This window comes from Anser brachyrhynchus, assembly GCF_964034855.1.
Source record: "Anser brachyrhynchus genome assembly, chromosome: 3".
NCBI lineage: Eukaryota > Metazoa > Chordata > Aves > Anseriformes > Anatidae > Anser > Anser brachyrhynchus.
Window position 1 is genome coordinate 78,757,866 of NC_137696.1, and position 20,501 is coordinate 78,778,366.

General features: G+C 41.0%; 1 long non-coding RNA gene across 1 annotated transcript; it reads left to right on the forward strand.

Moving 5' to 3' along the window:
• Positions 1 to 280: 280 nt before the first annotated feature.
• LOC308192929 lies at positions 281 to 10,944 on the forward strand. Its single transcript, XR_013949230.1, has 3 exons — positions 281 to 3,469; positions 5,412 to 5,565; positions 7,052 to 10,944. It is a non-coding gene; the product is annotated as an uncharacterized lncRNA (long non-coding RNA).
• Positions 10,945 to 20,501: the final 9,557 nt, after the last annotated feature.

A 20,501-nucleotide genomic window follows, 5' to 3' on the forward strand; every position in this document is an offset into this window, starting at 1 on the left:
ACTGCTGATGGAAATCAGTTTGGGTCTGCTGTGGAGAAAATTCAAATTACAGCTCAGCTGAGTGTTCAGCTTGGGATGCTCAGCTTCATAGATACCACCAGGACTATCATACTCACATGAAATATTTGCATATTTGCATGTAGTATTCACATATTCATGTGCAACATTTACATATCCTTTATTTTGCATGTCGAGACTTTTGACAAATAAAGGAAACACTTCAAACTGTGTCTTTATTTTTGTTTCCCATGTCTCAGATTTTCCAGAAAAATAAGTTGTTACATCCCCCTCTTTCATCCCTGAAAAGGACCAGGAAAACCAGCAGCTTTCCTGCAGCAGCTGCTGCACCTGCTGTTTACAGTGAAGTTGGACCACAGCAAGGCTCCTTTTCTGGTCCACAACATTTCCTCTAGCAGTCAAAGTCGACACATCAAAGTGAAAACTCCGAAGGAGAAAAACAACGTGATCTATTGTTCCAAGAAAACAAAATAAATCATTTGTAGGAAGGGAGAAAAAGCTCCTAAATGAATACTTAAAATATTTATATTGGGAAGAAGATCATGATGCAAAATGTAAAGTCGTGTGGTTGCAACGGTGCTTGATGTAGTACTATTTCTAGAATTTCATTGTACAGTCACACAGTATGTTCTAACAATAGAAGCAATGCATCTTTGTAGGCACGCATCACTGCTATAGATAAAAGGCAGGTTTGGACCTCCTCATTTGCTTTTGTTTCCAGTTTTGAAAAGTCTTGAATCCTGAAATTCTTCAGTCTGATGAGGTCTAAACCTATTCTTGTATTTGTGGTGTTTCTTCATTTGTTTTTCTTCCTTTCTGTTGTTTGTTATTCTTACAATGGAAATACCTTGAGGTTCCCACTGAGGGCCCCATTGTGCTAGACAATTATACTGCACAAAGAGATGATGATGTAAATAGAGAAAACAGTGTGGGGTAGAGGAAACAGAGACACAGGGAGTGGGGAATCGGCTTGCCCGTAGTCACCTGAAAAGTCAGAATTGGTCAAAACCCAGCCTTCTGTTGCCCAGCTTGTAGAGCCTTTTTTATACAGGAAGAAACCAAATGAAGATGTTAAGTTGTTTCACCTGCATGAAAAGGATTACGTTTTTCAAAAGCTTAAAGTGTGACTTGCTTTGCGGTAAGAAGGTGTAGAAATATATACCTGAATGCCAACCAGAATTTCTTAAGAAACTCAGTGTAATCTGGAGGATTGCCTGCCATCATGAAATCATATTATCCAGAGGCACTCGGGTTGCCTCCCCTCTTAGCATAATCAAATTAATTTTGACCTTGTGACCTAGATGCAAGGAACAAAACCTTCGACTTTCTTCCAACGGTACTGCAGCAGCTATGCAGCTGTGGATTGGTGCACTTTATTTCCTGTGGTCCCCGTTCTGGGTTCTGATCAGAAAACTGAAATCAAAGACCAGTCCCTACTTTCTGGATGCTGTTTAGGGAGCCCTATGATCAGACAAAAGGAGACAGAGCAGAAAAGTTTGTCTAAAATTAGAGTTTATTTGTGAGTTCACTTGAAAGAGTCTGGAGTAGCCAATGCAGAACTGTGTATACTTCCAGTAACCACCTAAAATCAAAGCAAGAAGATTTTTTTTCATGAGAAATGTAAATCTAGAATTTGACTCAGTTTCTTTCCCTTTGAATGAATGTTCAGAGGGAAATGAATGCAACCTGCTCTAAATGTCATGAAGAAAATAATTCTATTTTAATAATACCACTGCCTTGGTTTAATGACTTCCACACAAAAGTGTCAAATGGCTGGTACATTGTGTCTACTGGGTTCACAGCACCTGGGCCGGGTCTTCATAAATACTCACAGGCTGAAAAGCTGTCTCATGTTCCGATTTTAATGCATTGAACTAAAACATTTCCAAAACAAATACTGAAAGTAAAGGACTTTGCATTGGTCAAGAGGTAAAAGCAGAGTTTATAGAGCTCAGCGTAGAGATAACTACTAAAATTTGATGACCACTGAGAGACAGGGGATCAGAGAGCTCAACTTATTGCCGTCCTTATGCAACATTTAGACTGATGAAACTGTGAGCCAGGTAAAAGCCAACATTTCTCAAAGGTCAGGTGTATAAAATCCAGCAATGCACTAAAGTGGTAAAAAACGTCAGTAATGAGACCCCTATCTCTCTCACCCTGCTGTATTTGACTGCCCTGTGATTTAAGAACTTCTTAGACTACGCCTTACTCTTCACAAAGCTAGAAATTTAACTATACTTTCCCCTATTAAAGTGAAGAATCATTACCAAATGTTTTAGAGCTACTTATACAGCTAAAGCATGTCTCTTGAAATCAAAAAAAGCCATCTTTGTTAACAGGATATAGAAATTGCTTCATGAAGCAACATACGTTAGTGTAATTGGAACATAATCTCTTGCAACTGATGCATAAAACTAAAACTAAATCCTATCTGGTCCTAACATGGTTAGATATATTCTACTACTTAAGAACTGCAAAAGGATTTGAGAGTCCACACAGCGTTTTTGCTGTATTTGTACAGTGCTAGTACGAACAGATGGTGCTGTCTGTGGCTAAGGTATTGCAGAAACTTACCTAATAAAGCTGTAATTCAGACATAATTTCAAAGACACAGTCACAAATGGATGCACAATACCCTTGGGTTTTCACTGAGGCTTAGGGAGTGTTGTACGCTTTCTTCTAGTTTCTTTCTCCCTTCCATCCAAACCAAGGATTATGGGCCTTATCCAGCCTGCACACGGCAGACAAAAATACCAGGAATAGCCTATTCCAACCGCTAAAAAAAAAAAAAAAATCATCTTTACCTGGGGATGCCTTAGAAGCAACCTAAACTAAGACAGACGAATTCTGGTGAATCCGGCTGAAGTGCTTTAAGGTATTACTGCCCTGCTGTTGTCTGCTGCTCTTGCAGTGACTGCCCACATCTGCAGAGAGTCAGCAAAAGGGGACCAAGACCTGCAGCCTGGCTGCCCCAGCACAGAGGCGAGACCAGGAACTGAGGCCATCTTCATGGCAAAATAGGTTTACCCCCTTTTGCTCCGCTGCCCCACTGTCAGGCAGCAGTGCCACCAGACAGGCAGCTGGGGTGCCAGAGAGTGGGGTGCTGGTTGGTCATAATTCTTTCTTTCGTTCCCTCTTTTTCTCCTTCTTCCTTCCTTACTGTCCTTTTTTCCCCCCTCTTTTTTCCTTCCTCTCTCTCTCTCTCTTTTTTTTTTCTCTCTTTCTTTCTTCACTGTGATTTGAGAGTGAGGTCTGAGTAGGAAACCCACCCCGGTGTTTGGTCCGGCCCCCTTCCCAGAAAGCAAGAGTTTGTTCCCTCCCCCCCCAGCCTGTTTTGTTTTGCTTTGTTGTTGTCAGCTGGTCTCTTGGATTAGGGTTTGCAGCTCTCTCTGGGCTCAGGAAGGCTTGGTAGCTTGGCAGGATTTCTTGTCAGATCACTGATCCTAATGTAAGTGCCAGAATCCTGCAGTTTGCATAATGCTAATTTGCTTTTCAGCCCAACTTGCCAACTCACATGCTGCTTAGCATATCGAGTAGCAGAAGGAATGGCATGTGCTCTACCCGAGTGAGGAGGAGAGTAATTGGATAGATACCCACTACCTGAAATTGAAACTAATCTAACCAACTCTGGGTATAAACCTTAATGCTTCTGGTAAGAGGTTATTAGACTGAAACTCCTTCAAGCCAATTAATTCCTTATTCTCAAAGCTCCGGTCGTGGAGTTTTCACTGGCATAATAAGGTTACAAGCACTGCCTCATTACAGCAGTATTCATTCACTTAGACCTAGATCCCGCCATCCTTACTCACGGTGAGTAAGGGTAGCAGAACTGGACCTTAATCCTGGTGCACAAAATGCTAGACATGTCAGGGTGGGGCGATACTGGGAGATAACACCACGCCTAGGGGATGTTGCCAGTCACTGGGCCGGGCGCCAAGTACTTTCAGTTGACTAGGCGTGGGGATATCTCGCTGTATTACCACACGTTGAGGTGCCTTATTGCTATTGCAATACTGGTTCTTTCAAAGCAAAACAAAACTAGACTGCCGAGAACAAATAAATAAATAAATAAATAAATAGATCTGTTTTCATTCCAGGCTGCACCCACACTGCAGCGTGCGTCTGGTGAGGCGGAACCCTTCTCTGAGCTGCCTAGGTGTGTAGACACCTAACCTGAACCTGTTGTCCAATAAACAGGGGGAAATGAGCACCTTTGAAGAAAGATTGACACTTTCTGTTTGAGACATCTGTCTTAGGGAGGGTGACATGGACTGAGCTCTGAACGATCCCCTATCTCTCCCTCAGCTGAAGGGCAAGAGGCCTGGGCAAGAGGCCTGGGCAAGAGGCTCAGAACCAGATCACTTCAGTCAGCTCAAGTTAGTAGATGTGTATCTCAAACTAAGTGACAAAAACAGAGCCTGGCTTGCTTTCTGAGTGACTGCTTGGTCACAAAGAGGGACTGGCGCCGTTCAGCTGGCGCAACACTCCCAGCCCCTCCGGACAGGGACCACGTCTGTGAGACGTACCTCTTGACAGCTCCCAAGCAGCAATGAATAATAAGGGCGCTGCCAGAAGCAGCTTTGATTTTCTTTGTTTGGTCAGCAGGAAAGCAAGTGCCCTGGCCCAACAGTCCGTGCAGACACCCTCCTGGGAGTGCTGGTTTGTGCAATGGGCTCGCTTGCGGGTACTTGGTGAGCAGCTCGCTGCTGACATCGTCCCAACGCCCAGCCAGCGGCACCTCGGCATCTGGGAAGGGCTTCTGTGCTGAGCACACAGGCCCTAATCTAGGAGGCGTGGAGATTAGAGGAAAATTGGGTAAGGAATTTACAGTGAAGCCTATGAAATAAACTGGCTGAGTAAGATGTAAGCGAGACTTGATGTCCAAATATCACCTTAGAGTCTTGACCTTCTGTGCTTGGACAGGCTTTTGTTTGGAAAGTACAGAGGTAAATTCTCCTAAACTTCTCCCTCTACTTTGTTCCGTGTGATACTTTACACAGTCATCCTCTCCATTTTAATAAAACTCCAAATGTGTGGAAGGGCCAGGGCTAGAGGGGTTCATTATTCTTCCAATAAACCAATGGCTGTATGTTGAGAAATTGCAATATATTTCCTTTAAAACAGTACCTCTACTGCAATGCTGCCTCTAGGAAAGGATGCTTTGGCAGTGGGTAGCATCAAAATATAGGATCTGTCCTCTGGGCAGATTCTTATTGCTTGAGGTTGGTTTGCCCTGATCACTTGGGTTTGGAGGACCACAGGAAAATCAAAATTGTAACAGCTGATGGATTGGTGAAAGAGGAGTATTGTGAATACATCTCCACCAACCTTCTTAGGACTTTTGAGATCTGAAAAAAGTCAAAATCCAGTCATTTGATTCTGCATTACAGATGTGCACTTGCACCTCACAGGAGAGAGCTGCTGAACTCAAGTCAGAAGTGTGGGTTGCTTCCACTGTTGAGGTCACCAGCGGAGGAACAGTGCAATGGGAAACCTTTCATTGGTATCACTCTGGAAGTCACTGCCAACTTTTGCTTATTTAAGGTATGTGGTAGATGTACAAAACAAAATTAAACAAAACAACAATTTTCAGCATGATATAATGTTAAATAATTCCAGAACACAGAGCCCCAGAATTGCTGGCTTTCAAGCAATTGGCTTCATTGGAATGTCTCTGTTTACTAGGCCTCCTCAAGTAGTACAGTAATACGTGATGGGGCAGTTGGATCACACAAGAAAACCTGCCTGGCAGCTGTGCCCTGAGGATGAAAATTCTCGATGATAAACTTTTAGAAATCTCTGTGGTTAGTTACATTTCTAGTGAGAATGAGGTTAAGAGAGGAGGAAACCCCATTATGAACAGAAAATGATTTCTCAGGAATTGCTCTCAATAGAAACAGTCACACTAACACTGCATTTCCTTTCTTTAAGCATGCATACGTTTCTGCTCTTTAAAATCTCTGACTGTACAGTTGAAGAGGGTGGTAATTGCCCACCCCAGTGATTCAGCATTCTGGGAATTCCCAAATAGTGGTCTGAGCTGAGCTAGGGTTTCTGCCAGCTTTTTCCAGCCTTAAAAAAAGTCCTTTTCTCCCTAAAATGGACAAACTTCTCTGCCTGAATTCAAAGATAGATTTGATTAAATCTGGTGATAGGCTGTGACTCTGTGATGTGTGTAAATAGGGAGCTAAAAATAGTGCTTTTATTCCCTGTAGAAAATATTGCTTTCCTGATACGTATTTTACGTATTTGTGGCATTTATGTAGGGTATAGTACTAGGTTACAAGGCATTATGTAGTAGCTTAACAGACAGGAAAACTAATCAGTTTAACAGAGCCAACATATAAACACAGGAAAGAAAGTAACACAAGAGTGGAAGCTAGTGAAAAGGAGAGGTCAGTACAGTCAAAGATGATGTGTGTGAGTGAACTGGGAATAACTCAGAGAGGCAGGCAGGCAGACAAAGTACTGCAGTGCTGATCATTCTCGCTTGCCATGTTCTTAAATACTTTCTTGCCTCCTACTTTTTTCTTTTTTCTATTTATTTATTTATTTTTTTTAATTTTTTGTATCACCAACCTACCTACTGCTGTAATATTCAAATAGTGACTATTTATGTCCCTTCTCTGTTCAGATATTGTAAACTTTCCTTCTCTATTCTGTGTGTGTGAAGATAAGCTAGAAATAGGAAGCTAAAAGGGGTTGTAAAATATTTTTTTTTTCTCCCTTGATCCTTAGGCTTGCTGGATCTAATGTGTGTACATGTGTACGTGTGTGTGTATGGCTAGTCTCTGGTACAAATTAAAGTAGCCACACACAAGGACACAAAAGGCACTTAGCCAAGATGAAGGATCTGTCCCCATTGTTTCCTTGGAGTGTTGGCTCCAACATCCTTTGACTCATAATATATTTAACTGAAAAAAAAAAAAAAAATCCCAGCAACCCGGAATTAAAACTATTGTTGTTGCTAGAAACTGAATGTGCAACAAACGAGAGCAGGGGTGTCTAATGTGTTACAATTACTTTTCAGGATCCTATATGCTTTGGTCCCATGGAACTCAATGGGAAAATTCCCAGCGACGTCAGTGATACATGACTGGGTTCCTAGCCCTTACTCAGGGCAGGTTCCCGTTGAAATCAGGAGGTGTGGATAAGCAGAGAAATCCCGTTGGAATGAAAAAAAAAAATCACCTTTCAAAGATTATCATCAGCGTGAGCAATCTGAGTAAAGTCCTAATGACTGTTGTTAACAAACTGTGTCTTATTAAGTTTCCTGTAAAACAATGTGCTTTGAGGGGGAGGGGAAAGAAGCAGGGGGGGTAATTGTCATTCCAGTGAATCAGCTACTCTGGGAATTTCCAAAAGGTGCGGTTAGCTTGGAAGACCGTGGTGTTTGCCACATTTTTCCTTCCTAAGGCTAATCTTTGTAATTCAAATTAATTTACAACCATTTAGTTTTGAATCTAGAGTTAATATAGTTGATTAAGCCTTATTATTCTTAAATCCACCAAAGGCACAGACAATGGCAACAACTATAGAGAAATACTAGGTATTAAGTGGAATCTGTTTAGTACAAATTCTGAGATTTGCCAGACCGTTCAGCACTCCAAATTTCTCCAGCAGGAAGATGAGACTATCCAGATCACGGGTAGAAGATGAACCCAGCACATCTGCAACGTGACGGTGCCACCAGGCAACAGGGAGAGCATGGAGAAGGGACTCACCAGATGAATCCCAGCAGCAAACACCATGCAGGAAAGGAAAATTTAAGGGAATGGGCCACATGGGAAACATGCAAAAAGCAGTCCGAAATAGTCAGAGAATGCAGTGACTTGTTCACTTCCCAAGTGAGAAAGATTCGGGCAGAAAATGGCAACATTTTTCTTATTATAATGAATGTCTATCTTTAAGAAAGGAATCATCTTCAGAACTGTACCAGGAGCAACATTTTATGTACTACCCGTATATATTTGACTAAGAAACTACAATTGTCAGCGTCCAAGAAACATGGCAAATTCTTCCCAGCTGTATTATTGTATTAGAATAATTTTCCATTACAGAGGTGACTGTTGCTCCAAGCCAGAGGGTGTAGCGTAGCCAAGATTTGACTCTCTAGGCTCTACCATGCACAATGCTAAGCACCTCATGCATGATGCTGACGTCTCTCCATCCTTATGGACTTCCCTGGGAGTTGAAGGCACTCAGTACTGCCTGGGAGGAAGAGGTCTGTGTGTGGCAGAAAATGTTAGCATATTAGGAAAGTAAATGGAGATGATTTAATGATGAGACTACTGCTTCTCATGCTGACCAGCATTGTTTCATTGTTTCCTTGTGTTCCCTCATCAGTCGGCATCTATCTTGTGTCTCGTGGTGACTGCAGGCTGCGAGCTTTCTGGGGCAGGCACCAGCCTTGGGCACGGTGTTGGTACGGGGCGATGGCCAGGTGCCTTGGTCACTGCAACCCCAACCTCCTGCAATCATACAGTGGCTGGTTCCTTCATTCATGGGATCATCTGCCTCCGTACATCTGTCAAGCTTTTTATAAAAGCTGTGCTGCTAGCAAGGGCTGTTTTGGGATTGTTGGTGTTTCTTTTTCTTTTTTTTTTTTTTTTTATAAATTGTTTTGAAGGCTCTTTTTAGTTAAAAAGTGTTTGCCACCACAGTTAAGACATGGACTGGATTAAAGTTCAAAACCAGCTCACGTCAGCAAGTGGATGGAAATTGTTACCATCTGACAGCTGGTGGCCTGGAAGGAAAATGTAAAAGTCACTGCGTGAAGGATTGGTTCAGGGCAGTGCCACAAGAAGTGACATGGCTTTGTTTTAAATCCTGGGAGTGCAGCTCTCTGTTCTGCCTGAGTTTTGCTCTGACGAAGAGGCCATGAAGACTGGCTGCAGTGGCCTGGCCTTGCTACATATTAAACTGCACGGGAGAAGCTGTAGCTTGTGCCACTGGTGATATGCAGCAGTCAACAAGGCAGTAGGGTTGTAGACCTGGTTAGGGTAAGACTTTTCTCTTGCCTTTCAGCCTCCTGAGCCTTTCTCCCAAGCCTTGTCTCATCAACTTCAACCATCAAACAACTAAGTCAAAGAGGAAAAAATATTTTCTTGTCATTTCTACCTGCTTTAATAATGCCCCTGAGTTAGTATTTGATATAACAACATCCTAGAAATGCTAACTACCAGAGTGTCTCGTACTGACTAACTAGTGTGCAAACACCTGATAGACTCCATTACAGAGTGCATAATGCAGACCAGACAAGCTCTGTGAAATTAACTGATGTGACTGAGGTCACCCAGGGAATCAATGACAATACCAGGCATGGCACTGGGATGTTAAATTACACATTGCAGATGCAGGTCTTCCAGTCCCAGCAATGCCAGTTAAAGAAATGACAGCCTTGAACCCATCTATAGAAGCCATGCATCACCTTTCACCCTGCCAGCACTGGTTACCGCCTTCCCAAAACATATAAGCCAGCCACAGACGTGAAGACTTCCCAGTGCATATCAGTCATAGTGATCTGAGGTATCTTACACAGATTTTTTTTTTTTCAGGTTATTTGCAGTGAACTAAGTGACTGAACACAACAGCGTTTGAAGAAGCTGCCAGAACGAGAGCAGATGTATGAAGGGAGGGTGGTGGTCAGTGGGCAGAGCTAAGCTGGGTCTAGTTACCTGTTCCCTCTGTAACAGTGCAGCTGCACTAGGAAGGCATAAACGAGGCTCAGTGAGCACCACTGAGCTGCTGTGCTGAACAACTACTAGCAAATGGAAGCCAGGAGAACAAAAAGAGATACAACTAACTCTACCGTGAAACTCAGGAACTTACCAAATGAAATCAGGAAAACAGACATCATGACAATAAACTGTAGTGACAGCATTAGTCCAGAGTTAAAGCATTTGAGGATTGAAGGGGGTCAAATAAATCATTTCCTGTGGCTTCCATATGGCAGGGGATATGTTGAAATCTTCAAAAGTGAAGGTACAGGCTTACGTAACCAGGCAGATTACATGAAGTTAGAAAGCACATCCACATATTTCAGGAAGTGTAGTTTTCTTAGAGGAAAAGAGATGAATGTGATAACTGAGAAAAACTCTTCATCCTGGATGAACCCCCAGATAAATTCTCTAAAATCTAGGTCATCTTTTAGTGATAAGTAGTACCATACAATACTGGATCTGGTAACTGGCACAAATGTCCACTGTTTTGACGTTGCTGTCCACGTTCTGCCTGCAAGTGTCTACATGGTACATTTACTCAAGTCATATCTGCATGGAAAAAAAGTAATCCCTGATTTCTTCATGTGATCTGTTATTCATTCACATACATTCTGCATTGCTTTCTGCATTATCTACGTATTTTGGGATGCCCAGTATGTTGAAAGGCAGATATCAGAATCTTAATAAGTTCTTTTTTTAATGAGACAGGCAAGAATCTTTGGTATATTTCCCTTTGGATTTTAAATAATAGATTTATAATAAACACGTTAACTTACTTTTCTTGTGCTACCTTACCTTCTACAAAATTTCATGTGCCGTTTCCAGATTTCTGTCATTGTCAATCAGTGATACTAGATAAGGTAGGCAGGTTTGTGATGAATAAATAAATAAATAAATAAATAAATACAGTATTGATAGCAGAAAGCAAAGCATGTGGTTTCTTCTTTGCGTGTGATACCTTGTCTCTGGCTGCAGAGCAGTGCCTGTAAGAATGTAACATCTACGCATCAGGGCACTCTAAAACAGTTCTGCAGGGTTCACGTCTACCAGGTAGAGTACTGGGATGGGGGATGGCAGAGAAGTCTGACATTTTGTTCTATGGAAGTTCCTCCTTGAAATAAGTGTCCATTGAGGCAAAGGTCAGTAAAGCACACTTCCAATACCCATTGAAAACGTGCAAAATTGAGAGCCCTTAGCTCATTTTTTTTTTCCACCGATGTCTCATCGTTGTATAACGTGTGATGAACACAACAAGCACAGAGGCCACCTTCCTGTTCCAAATGTCACACCTCCAGGGTAGGGAATCTTGCTCATACGTTTGTTCTCTTCTTTCCTTCCCCTTTTACAGAATGGAAGGGTTGAGCACCTTTGCTAAAGATAATGAAGACTGTAGGTATCAACAGCTGGGAATAGTGGGGGGGGGGGGGGGGCATTACCTTGAATTTCCTTAGATATAAAAGAAGACTCACCCTAACCTTCTATTACACTTTTGCCCACTTATGACTAGACACAATGCAGGGACGGCATAACCCTGCTTCTGCTGACCACATTTTTTTTATGGGGGGGAGACTTTTCAGGTATTTTCTTAAAGGCTGCTGGGATGAAGATCACAGAAGACACAGAAAAGGAAAATATTTGCCTATCGATATCAAGGAAGCATATCATAGATAAGCTCACGGCTGTTACCACTCAGTACACGGGCATCTGGAGGAATTTCTTGCTGAAAACCCAGGGATTTGGAAGGCCTTCAGGGTTAGGTGGTGGCTACCAGGGTGTTGAAGGATGGAAATTTTAGGCTCAGGTGTTTACAGCCAGAGCTGAATAGTGAAATTACCTTTCTCTTGCTCTTCAGATTGGTTCAAACACCTCACATCTTCACCTGATGCATTCATGTTGCAGAGACATATCCTTATTTATTTCTACTTTTACAAAGGGGATGTGAAATGTACATACAAAATAATATTATGTATTGATAATATTATTTTTCTTTTGGATTTTTTTTTTAAAGTGATTAAGACAACTTCACAAATGATGAAGATAAAATAATAGAGTGTCACTAATGTTATTAATTACAGTGAATGCCACAGGAGGATCCCCCGTGCAGAGTTCATTTTCTTTTGTTGTTAAATGAGTCCCAATGCTAGTTATTGTTAAACTGTGGGAATCAACATGGACTGCTGGCAAAACAGGCAGTCTGCACTTTCTGCATAGCCTTACTGCCCCTTTTTATAAGCCCTTGACTTCACCTAATTCCACTCTGTCCCATCCTTCAAAAAGTGAAAAGGATGTCACCCCATCATTTAAACAGCTTGATATATGCAACTGTAAAGGGGCTATAGAAGTGCAAACAAGAATGCTGTCGTTGCTGTCACAGAGGTGGTAAATGTTAGCCACAGTCCAAATTAGTATTTTAATTCTTCTTTGGAAGCAATTTGACTTACTCTTTCAAAGAAAACATCATCTTTTCCAAGTATTTCTATTATTCCTGGTCAGGCTGGAAATTCTTCAACAGGGAACACTGTGTTCTCTTCATAAAGCCAAAAAGCAGTCACTTTAAGGGGTATTTTCTAATGCCCTTGTCTGTATACTGGAGACAAGAGATACCCTTCAGCAAAGCCACAATTCCTCTCCATACACGTCTTTCTTCTGACACAAGTCACTTCCCTCTCAGTGCTCTCAGAGAACAGGGGTGAGCGACCAGGGCCTGAAGCACTCGCATCGAGCACCAGGACTGGAACCTCCACCCAAACACAAGTGCTACCTGGGCAGCTGCACGCGGTCCCAGAGGCAAACAGGTGCCATTGCATCAGTAATACAGGACTGCACATTTAATTGAGCTCTGTTAAGACCTGCTTCCAGCTCAAGAACATCATTCCACCCTCTACTTCCTCCCTAAGTACTTGTATTGCCTAACAACTTTTGTGGGGCTCTGTCTTTGAAGGCAATTGTGGATAAACAAAGTAGGAATTTATCCACTGTGATGTTCCTAATACTTATTTAACCCAGTAGCTTCATTGTGAATGCTGAAACCTGTTATTTGTACTGTCTGTAGACAGCTCTTAAATACTTCTTCTGTCTCCTCCCCCTTTTTTTCCATGATGAGCATAGTCCTTGTGCTATGGCTTGGTTATTATTATTAATAATATTAACATTATTCTTATTCTACTCTTCTCTGAAACCTTCCTAATTAGCCTGCATATATTTCTTTCAACTGTGGTGCCCAGAACAAAATGCAGTGCCCTATATGAAACTAGCCTACTGTATGATCTAGGTACTGCTGAATGTTGGACTTTGCATCGAGTTTGTCTCCTGCAACAGATGTCAGGAAGGATTAAGAAATGGATAAGAATATAAACATAAGGGTAGAATTAGAACACTGCTTCGTAACTGGATAAGAGAGATAGAAAGAATCGAGGTGTCTCAGAGTCATATAATTTCCATGCCGTATCAAAGTCCTGCACAGCACTGCTACATCTATCAGTCCCTCAGTTCATCTCTCTGCCCTTATGAGCTGGAGCGGAACGAAAGTAAACTGGGATAGCCCTATCATCTGATTATACACTGATAATGATGCTCGAATCACAGACTTGTGACTCTACAGGAGCAAGATACAAATGTTTCTCACTCTTTGGAGGAAGGAAGGGATTTCTTCTCCTGTAACAGAGGGGCAAGGGTCGCAAGACTTTTCATCTTCCTTGTTATCATGTGGCACAGGCTGTTTCCTAGGATCCCAAGGATCTTTGGACATTGGTGACACCTTGGTGTTTCTTGTCCTCAGCTTGGGGCATGCTGCACTTCAGAGAACAGAATGCTTCAAGAAAAAATTTTGTTCATTACAGACCTATATCTATTATAGAGGCATATAATAACTCTACCATAGAGACTGAAGAGCAGATTTTCCCAGTTCTGTGGGCTCTGGTGAAAAATAAAATTGTAGCAGAGTGCAATATTACACATGCTACCCTTTTTACTTCCATCCAGACATCTTTCAGGAAGGACTCTTGATTTGTCACAACAGCAAAAATCGCATTCTCCCATATGTGGCAAAAATAGTAAATGATTAAAAGGTAGGTATGCTTAGGGAGGGTACTAAAAATAAGTGGGAAATCTAGTATTTTGATTAGTGTATTTTCATAGACAAAAAGATGAGATGTACTTTTTAACCTTGGTTTTAGATTAATTAGTATTTTACTGTATATTCAAACTGTTAGACTTCCAATAGAGAATCATTAATTTAATCAGTCATTATTTCTTACAACCAGTGCAAACTGATACAATTGTGTGCTCACAGTGTAAAAGCCAACTCATGGCTTTAGTGTTAGACAACCAACCAAATGAGAGGAGGGGGGTGCTCTGACCAAGCTTCCAAGTTCCAGGTTGTAGTAATGGCTGAGTTTCATTCATATATTTTCTGCTGCTTTGGTCATCTCCTTTAATAGAAAGAGCCTCAGGAAGAAAAATGTTCTGAAAGTACTTTGAATAGCTGTTTGTGGTTATCTCACCTCATCATCCCCAACCGGAAGAGTCACTCGGTCAGAGGATCTGAAAGAAACTTAATTTAAAAACACTTGGACCCTTGACCACACAACTGAAGCAGCTGGCTTTCACATAACCTGACAGCAACTCTACCTTGGCTCACCTCTCTCCTCTCCCACTGCCAATGGAGAGCTCTCCCAGCCCAGCTGAGAGATTACATCAGCCATGGGCATTTGTTGCTAATGTAGAGAAATTTGTCCGGTTGGGACCAGGTTTCAACTATGGAGCAACCTGTCCCTGCCTTTAGGGTGTGTGCCAGGTTATAATGATTATAGCCCTGTTCTGCCAAGCCATGAAACCGCAGCCCAAACAATCAAGTACAGAAGGAACATGAAAATACAAACTCTGTGTCTTCATGTTGCTTTTTTCTCCTGTCTCCTCAGGCAGTGAAAGGAGTATCCAAGGATCCATGAAAGGAAGGATCCAATGATCTATCAAGAACAAACAGCACTACTAGTATTATGGGCTTTTTATGACTGCACCACAAATAACAGCCAAAGGGTGATTTCTACTCCCATCCATATCGGGTTGGCCACATATACCCTGTTGGCTATGAGGAAAGTGTTTGCTTTCCCTCTGGCCCTCGGGCAGTCCCAGCATGTTGGAGTGATGAGAGAGTTATGAATTTGTTGATGCTGCAACACTCTTCCTTAGGACAGGTGTATGCTAAGAAAATGAAAAGACTGTACCTACAGTAGCCAGAGTCCACAAAGTTGCACTGGAAGTCAGGCTGGTGAGACATTTCCAGAAGCTGATAGGGTGGCAGAGGCTCAGTAGTGAGAGGATATGCTGGTGCCCATATCCATCTGGAGCACCAAGGACCACAGGAGGTGACCTCGCCCTGGGCTCCCGGAGTTGCCCCAGTCTAGTGAGGCTGTAAGGACATCCCTGCATTCCCCCTCACTGTGACCCCAGGCATGCAGTCACACTGTTCACATCCTGCAGCGAGGCCACCTTTTCCTCTTGAGCTGGCCAGCACCTCCCTATGCCCCGGCAGAAGCTGTCACAGTAATGTCACTGCACAGGGGCTGCCCAGCCCTCTGCTGCTGGAGACTCATCCATGGCTCAGCCTCAGTCAGCCCTTCTGATTTATTCTCCCTTTGGTTAAATATTTCTGCCATGAACACTAGTGTAACATTAATAAAATTTCTATTTCCATTCAGTTCTGTGTTGTTGCGAACTGCATTTCTCTGGTAGGTATTTGTTTTTGCAATCAGAGTGATGAAACACATTTACTGGCTGTAGCAGTTACAGGAATTCTAAATAAATATCTGTCTTTGTTTCATTTCAGTAAATCAGGACAGTTCACTAGCACCATACTAACAGGGATTTGGGGAATACTGTGTGTCCATGAAATAATTCTTGAAACAATTTAATCTTGCATCATGGCAAAAAAAACAAAACAAAACCAAAAACCTTCACTTTGGGCTATTCCCAGAAGATAAGGGACTAGCTCTCTAAACTAGAGGTTTGTTTGTTTGTTTGTTTTAAATTCAGATTTTGCTCTGGGTTTTATATCTATTTTGTTTTGCAACTTTGGTGTGTAAAAACATGTAATTGCAGTTTTCCACTAGATTTGAGTGGTACTATTTATAGTAGTTAGCATTCCTAACCTCCAGGGAGGTGTATCTAGTTAGCTTCTAGCTCCCCAAGGTACCAGTACTGCTGGTATGATCACTATCACCTTATCACTCCCTAGAAAAACACACAGACATTGTATATAGTTTAAGTGAGTCTGTTTTTTGTAATATTCTTGCCTTGGCTTCCCTTTTGAGTTTACTTTTTATGTATTTCCAGATAGTAGGCAGACACTGTCCAGAGTTATACCTTGCTAACTCTTCCCAGCTGAAGGGGAACGAATATATGTATCTGAGAGATGAATTTGGGAGGATATGAAGGGGACTGCAAACTGGTGAAAACACAGGTAACATTTTCTCAATGTTTTCTCTTTAAAAAACATTGCTTTCTTTGTTTGTGCTTCTTGCTGCAGTGGTATGAAGGACATTGATTTTATTCTATCATTTGATGTGGTCATTCTTTCTAATATACATATTGTTTAAAAAGTAATTTCAAATTACTGTTCAAATGTAGAAAAACTATCCAGTTGTGAAACATTGTTTGGCAACCCTGACCATTTTCATAGATTGAGGCATTTCATTGATTTCATACATCTGAAATCCAGGGATTAGTTTCTGAGAAAATGTTTCCCCACAGCTCTCACTGTGATGGAAGGGGCCTATTGTTTTGGGGACATCTGAACATATGGCATACCCATTTCTGGGAGAACTCTACCATTCAAATGAGATATGAAAGGCAAAGTTTGTCCGCTATGGTTGTGGAAAAGCAGGTCATATCTAATGGATCCAGATTTTGCCAGGATTCATCTGGATAACTTGACTTTGAGTTGAGCTCCTGCAATAAAGTAATGACAACAAGCTCCTCTCCATGTACCCTTGATATGGAGTATTTCTTAAATCTGCCCATGGAAAATTGTCCCCCGATGTCTTCTCAAAAGCAGCAAAATGAATTACGTAGTTTTTTTCAGGACAACTATGATTCATAATGGTACGGAATATGGGCTTTATTATGTTGCTTTTATGTATCTACCACTGAGATCTATGAGGATCCTTCTGTGAGAAAAGTCCTCAGGACCCTGCCCAAAAAGTTGCATGTTTTAGGGTTGCTAATGGTGTATATTAATAGGAAAATTAAATTTGTTTTTCTCTTCATCCTTGAATAACACGTGAAGAAAACAACATGGTCTAAACCTAAGTACAGTATTCGTGCTGGCCAACAACCCGCTATTGCGCCACAAACAAAATTCCCATTGAGGTCAGTGGAAGTGCCCTGAGCTTAGCTCTTGGACTAAGCCCGTTTTTGTGTGCGTGTATATGAGTGTGTCTGTGTGTGTGTGTGTGTTGAGTAATAATTTTCCACACCAGAAAAACAAAACAAAACAAACAAAACAAACAACAACAAAAAAATGAAAACTTTGTTGTCATGCTATCTTACAAGGAAGCTAGTTTCACCCACACAGAGTTGAAAGCACATACCACTCTGTTACAGCACATAAACACTGTTATCACGCTAGTTGCAGAAAGAGCACTGTCACTGGGACATTTTATAGGCATGGGCTTTTATACTATTCAGCAAGCTATTGAAAATTAAAATGTAATTAGTGTAGCAAAACAATAGTTTGCATCTTTTAATTACTGCTCCATTTTTTTGACAGAATGTTTTAATTATTGTTTTTTCTTCTGTTCTGTTTTTATTGATTTGGTGCCAGTTCAATTGTGTTACCAAGACCTCCCAGTACTCAATGAATTTACCTCAGGGGATTCTGCCTTCTTCATTGTTTTAAAATAAACCAGATCTCCAACTACCTACAAAACAAAATTAGAAGTGAAGGAGGAAAGAGAGAGAGGCAGAAAAAAAGGGAGCAAGATGAAAACAGAGGCAGGAACGGAAGGAAGGAAGCTGGGAGAGTAGAAGGAAGGATGGAAGGAAGAAAGAAAGAAAGAAAAGAAATAAAGAAAGAAAAAGAAAGGAAGAAAGAAAGAAAGAAAGAAAGAAAGAAAGAAAGAAAGAAAGAAAGAAAGAAAGAAAGAAAGAGAAAAAGTAAGATAAAAAAAGAAAAAAGGAAAAAAAGAAAGAAAAAAGAAAAAAGAAAAAAGAAAAAAGAAAAAAGAAAAAAGAAAAAAGAAAAAAGAAAAAAGAAAAAAAAAGAAAAAAGAAAGAAAAAAGAAAAAAGAAAGAAAAAAGAAAAAAGAAAAAAGAAAAAAAGAAAAAAGAAAAAAGAAAAAAGAAAAAAGAAAAAAGAAAAAAGAAAAAAGAAAAAAGAAAAAAGAAAAAAGAAAAAAGAAAAAAAGAAAAAAGAAAAAAGAAAAAAGAAAAAAGAAAAAAAAGAAAAAAGAAAAAGAAAGGAAGAGAAAATGAGAAGGAGGGAGGAAAAAAAGAAAAAACAAGAGGAAGGAAATGAAAGAGAAATGAAGGACAGAGAAAAATAGAAAATAATTATTTGCTGGTGCTATGTGCTTGATTTTTTTATACACTTGTGTGTTAGTATGTAACTATTATATAGCTATATTATCAGATTTTATTTTCAATTAGTTTTGTTAAAAATGTTGCTGTGATTTACTGAAAAGTAGTAGCAAAATTCAAGTAATAGAGATGTAATATTGATAAAAATTTGAATGTTAAAATCACAGTAGAAAACCGACACACACGAAAAAAGCACTTTAATAATTTTTCAATATAGTCCCTTGGGGAAGAAAATACATGTCCTGAGAGGCTAGGTTATGGTAGTACTGTCATTCTCTGTGGGTGTGCATGTACTCAATTTATTGCAGCTTTTCAGCTGTCAAAAAAGTGCAAAGTAAGTGGGAAATGACACAGAGCACTGATTTAGAACACTTTCATCTCTATATGGTCTGTTTTCGTTAGCGATCAAGAGAGAGGAAAGTAGTGGTTAGGCACTATCTGTACTACAAAGCAAACGCTGTGGAGGCTATACAGCACATGGTCTTTTGAATGACTGTGTACCTCTAACTAGAAACAAACAAACACACAAAGCACTGTATTTGTTTGAGGGACTTTAATAGCTCCTTTGCAGCCATCTTTGTACATAACAGGAAGCAAACCATTCCAATTTCCAATGTGCTTTATCCTAAAGTATTTTCACCCAAGGGGTTAGTCACCATGTATCTTGTCTTTTTTTTTTTTTTAACTTACTACATATTTGAAAAATATAACAAGTCTTCCTTACTTATTGCATACTTGAGCATTTATGAGGCAAGGCATTATTTAGGTACTATGCTGTTATGTGATTACTTAATAAACAGTTCGCAGAGGCAGACAACAAGAAACGTAAACCCAAGAAGCCCGACACTGCATTTTCAATAACAAGATCCCTTGGGAGCCATGCTCAAGGACTTTCAGAGCAAAAGTTTTTTCTTCCGTTTTCAGAAAAACGTGTTCATACCATTCAGAGGCAGTGGTGGTGGATGGGAGGGGTTGGGAGCTGGTGGATGTAAGCCCAGATGAGGAGGAACTGGTTGAGAACCTGATGAAGTTAGGAGGGTTACCACCATGTCTCTCCTGGGGATTCAGTTTTGTTTCCTTCCATTCATGAAACATCTGTTTGCCCTTCTTCAGAGAGGGTGGCCTCCAATTTCCTCTCTCCATATTAGCAAAGAAGGTCCACTTTGCAACCTCCACTCTTACTGTAGGGTCTGGACCCACATAAAAAAGTACAAGCCTCAATTTTTCAGAAATAATTAAAATTTAATTATTGTCAAGCGGCACATTTCTCTATGCTGCATTGTCCTTACTGTGTTTTCCATGCAAATATTTGAGGAGCAATTGGCCACTAAATTTTGTTCTGGAGCTGAAAGAACACCATGACAGACCGCACAAGGTAGCAGGAGGTACATGTAACAGCATCACAACGTGGCTGAGGTGGAAAGGGACCTCTGGAGGCAATCTGGTCCAAACCCCTGCTCAAGCAGGGACACCCAGAGCTGCTTGCCCAGGACCATGTCCAGGAGGCTTTTGAGGTTCTCCAAGGGGGGGGACACTCCACAGCCTCTCTGAGCAACCTGTGCCAGTTTTCAGCCATGCTCAATGACAGAATGTTTCCTGATGTTCAGATGGAGCCTCCTGTGTTTCAGTCTGTGCCCATTGCCTCTTGCTCTGTCCGCTAAAGAGGGTGTAGCAATCTGCAGTGTACCAAGTAGGTGGAAGCAAATTTATGTATTTTGTTCTGGTGTTCAGCTGCAGAGTGTGTAGCACAGGACAGTCCCTGGCAAAATCTTTGGTTCATTTCAGGGAAAGAAAGATGCAAGTCTGACAGTTCATGCTGAAACATCCTCACCACTGTCAGACACTCATGGTTGCAGGCTTTTGCTCTGGAGATGCCTTTAATTCCAAAGGTGTGAAATATTACCTTCAGGCAACTCAACAAGCATTTTCTCTCCAGAATTTAGCCTTCAAACCCACAAATAGCAGCAATATAATGCAAATATTTTAAATTAGGCAGTGGATAGGACCTGCTGTTTTAGTTCTCTTTTAACCTTTGCTGAGCTGCTTTTCTTTATGTTGGTACTACAGGTATTAATTTCCCTCCACAGCACTATCAGTTGTTGGGTTTTTTTTTTTTTTTCTTTGTTTGCTTCTTCTCACTTGAGTGGTGGAAGGTAATAGCTGTGTCACCAGCCCTGGTGA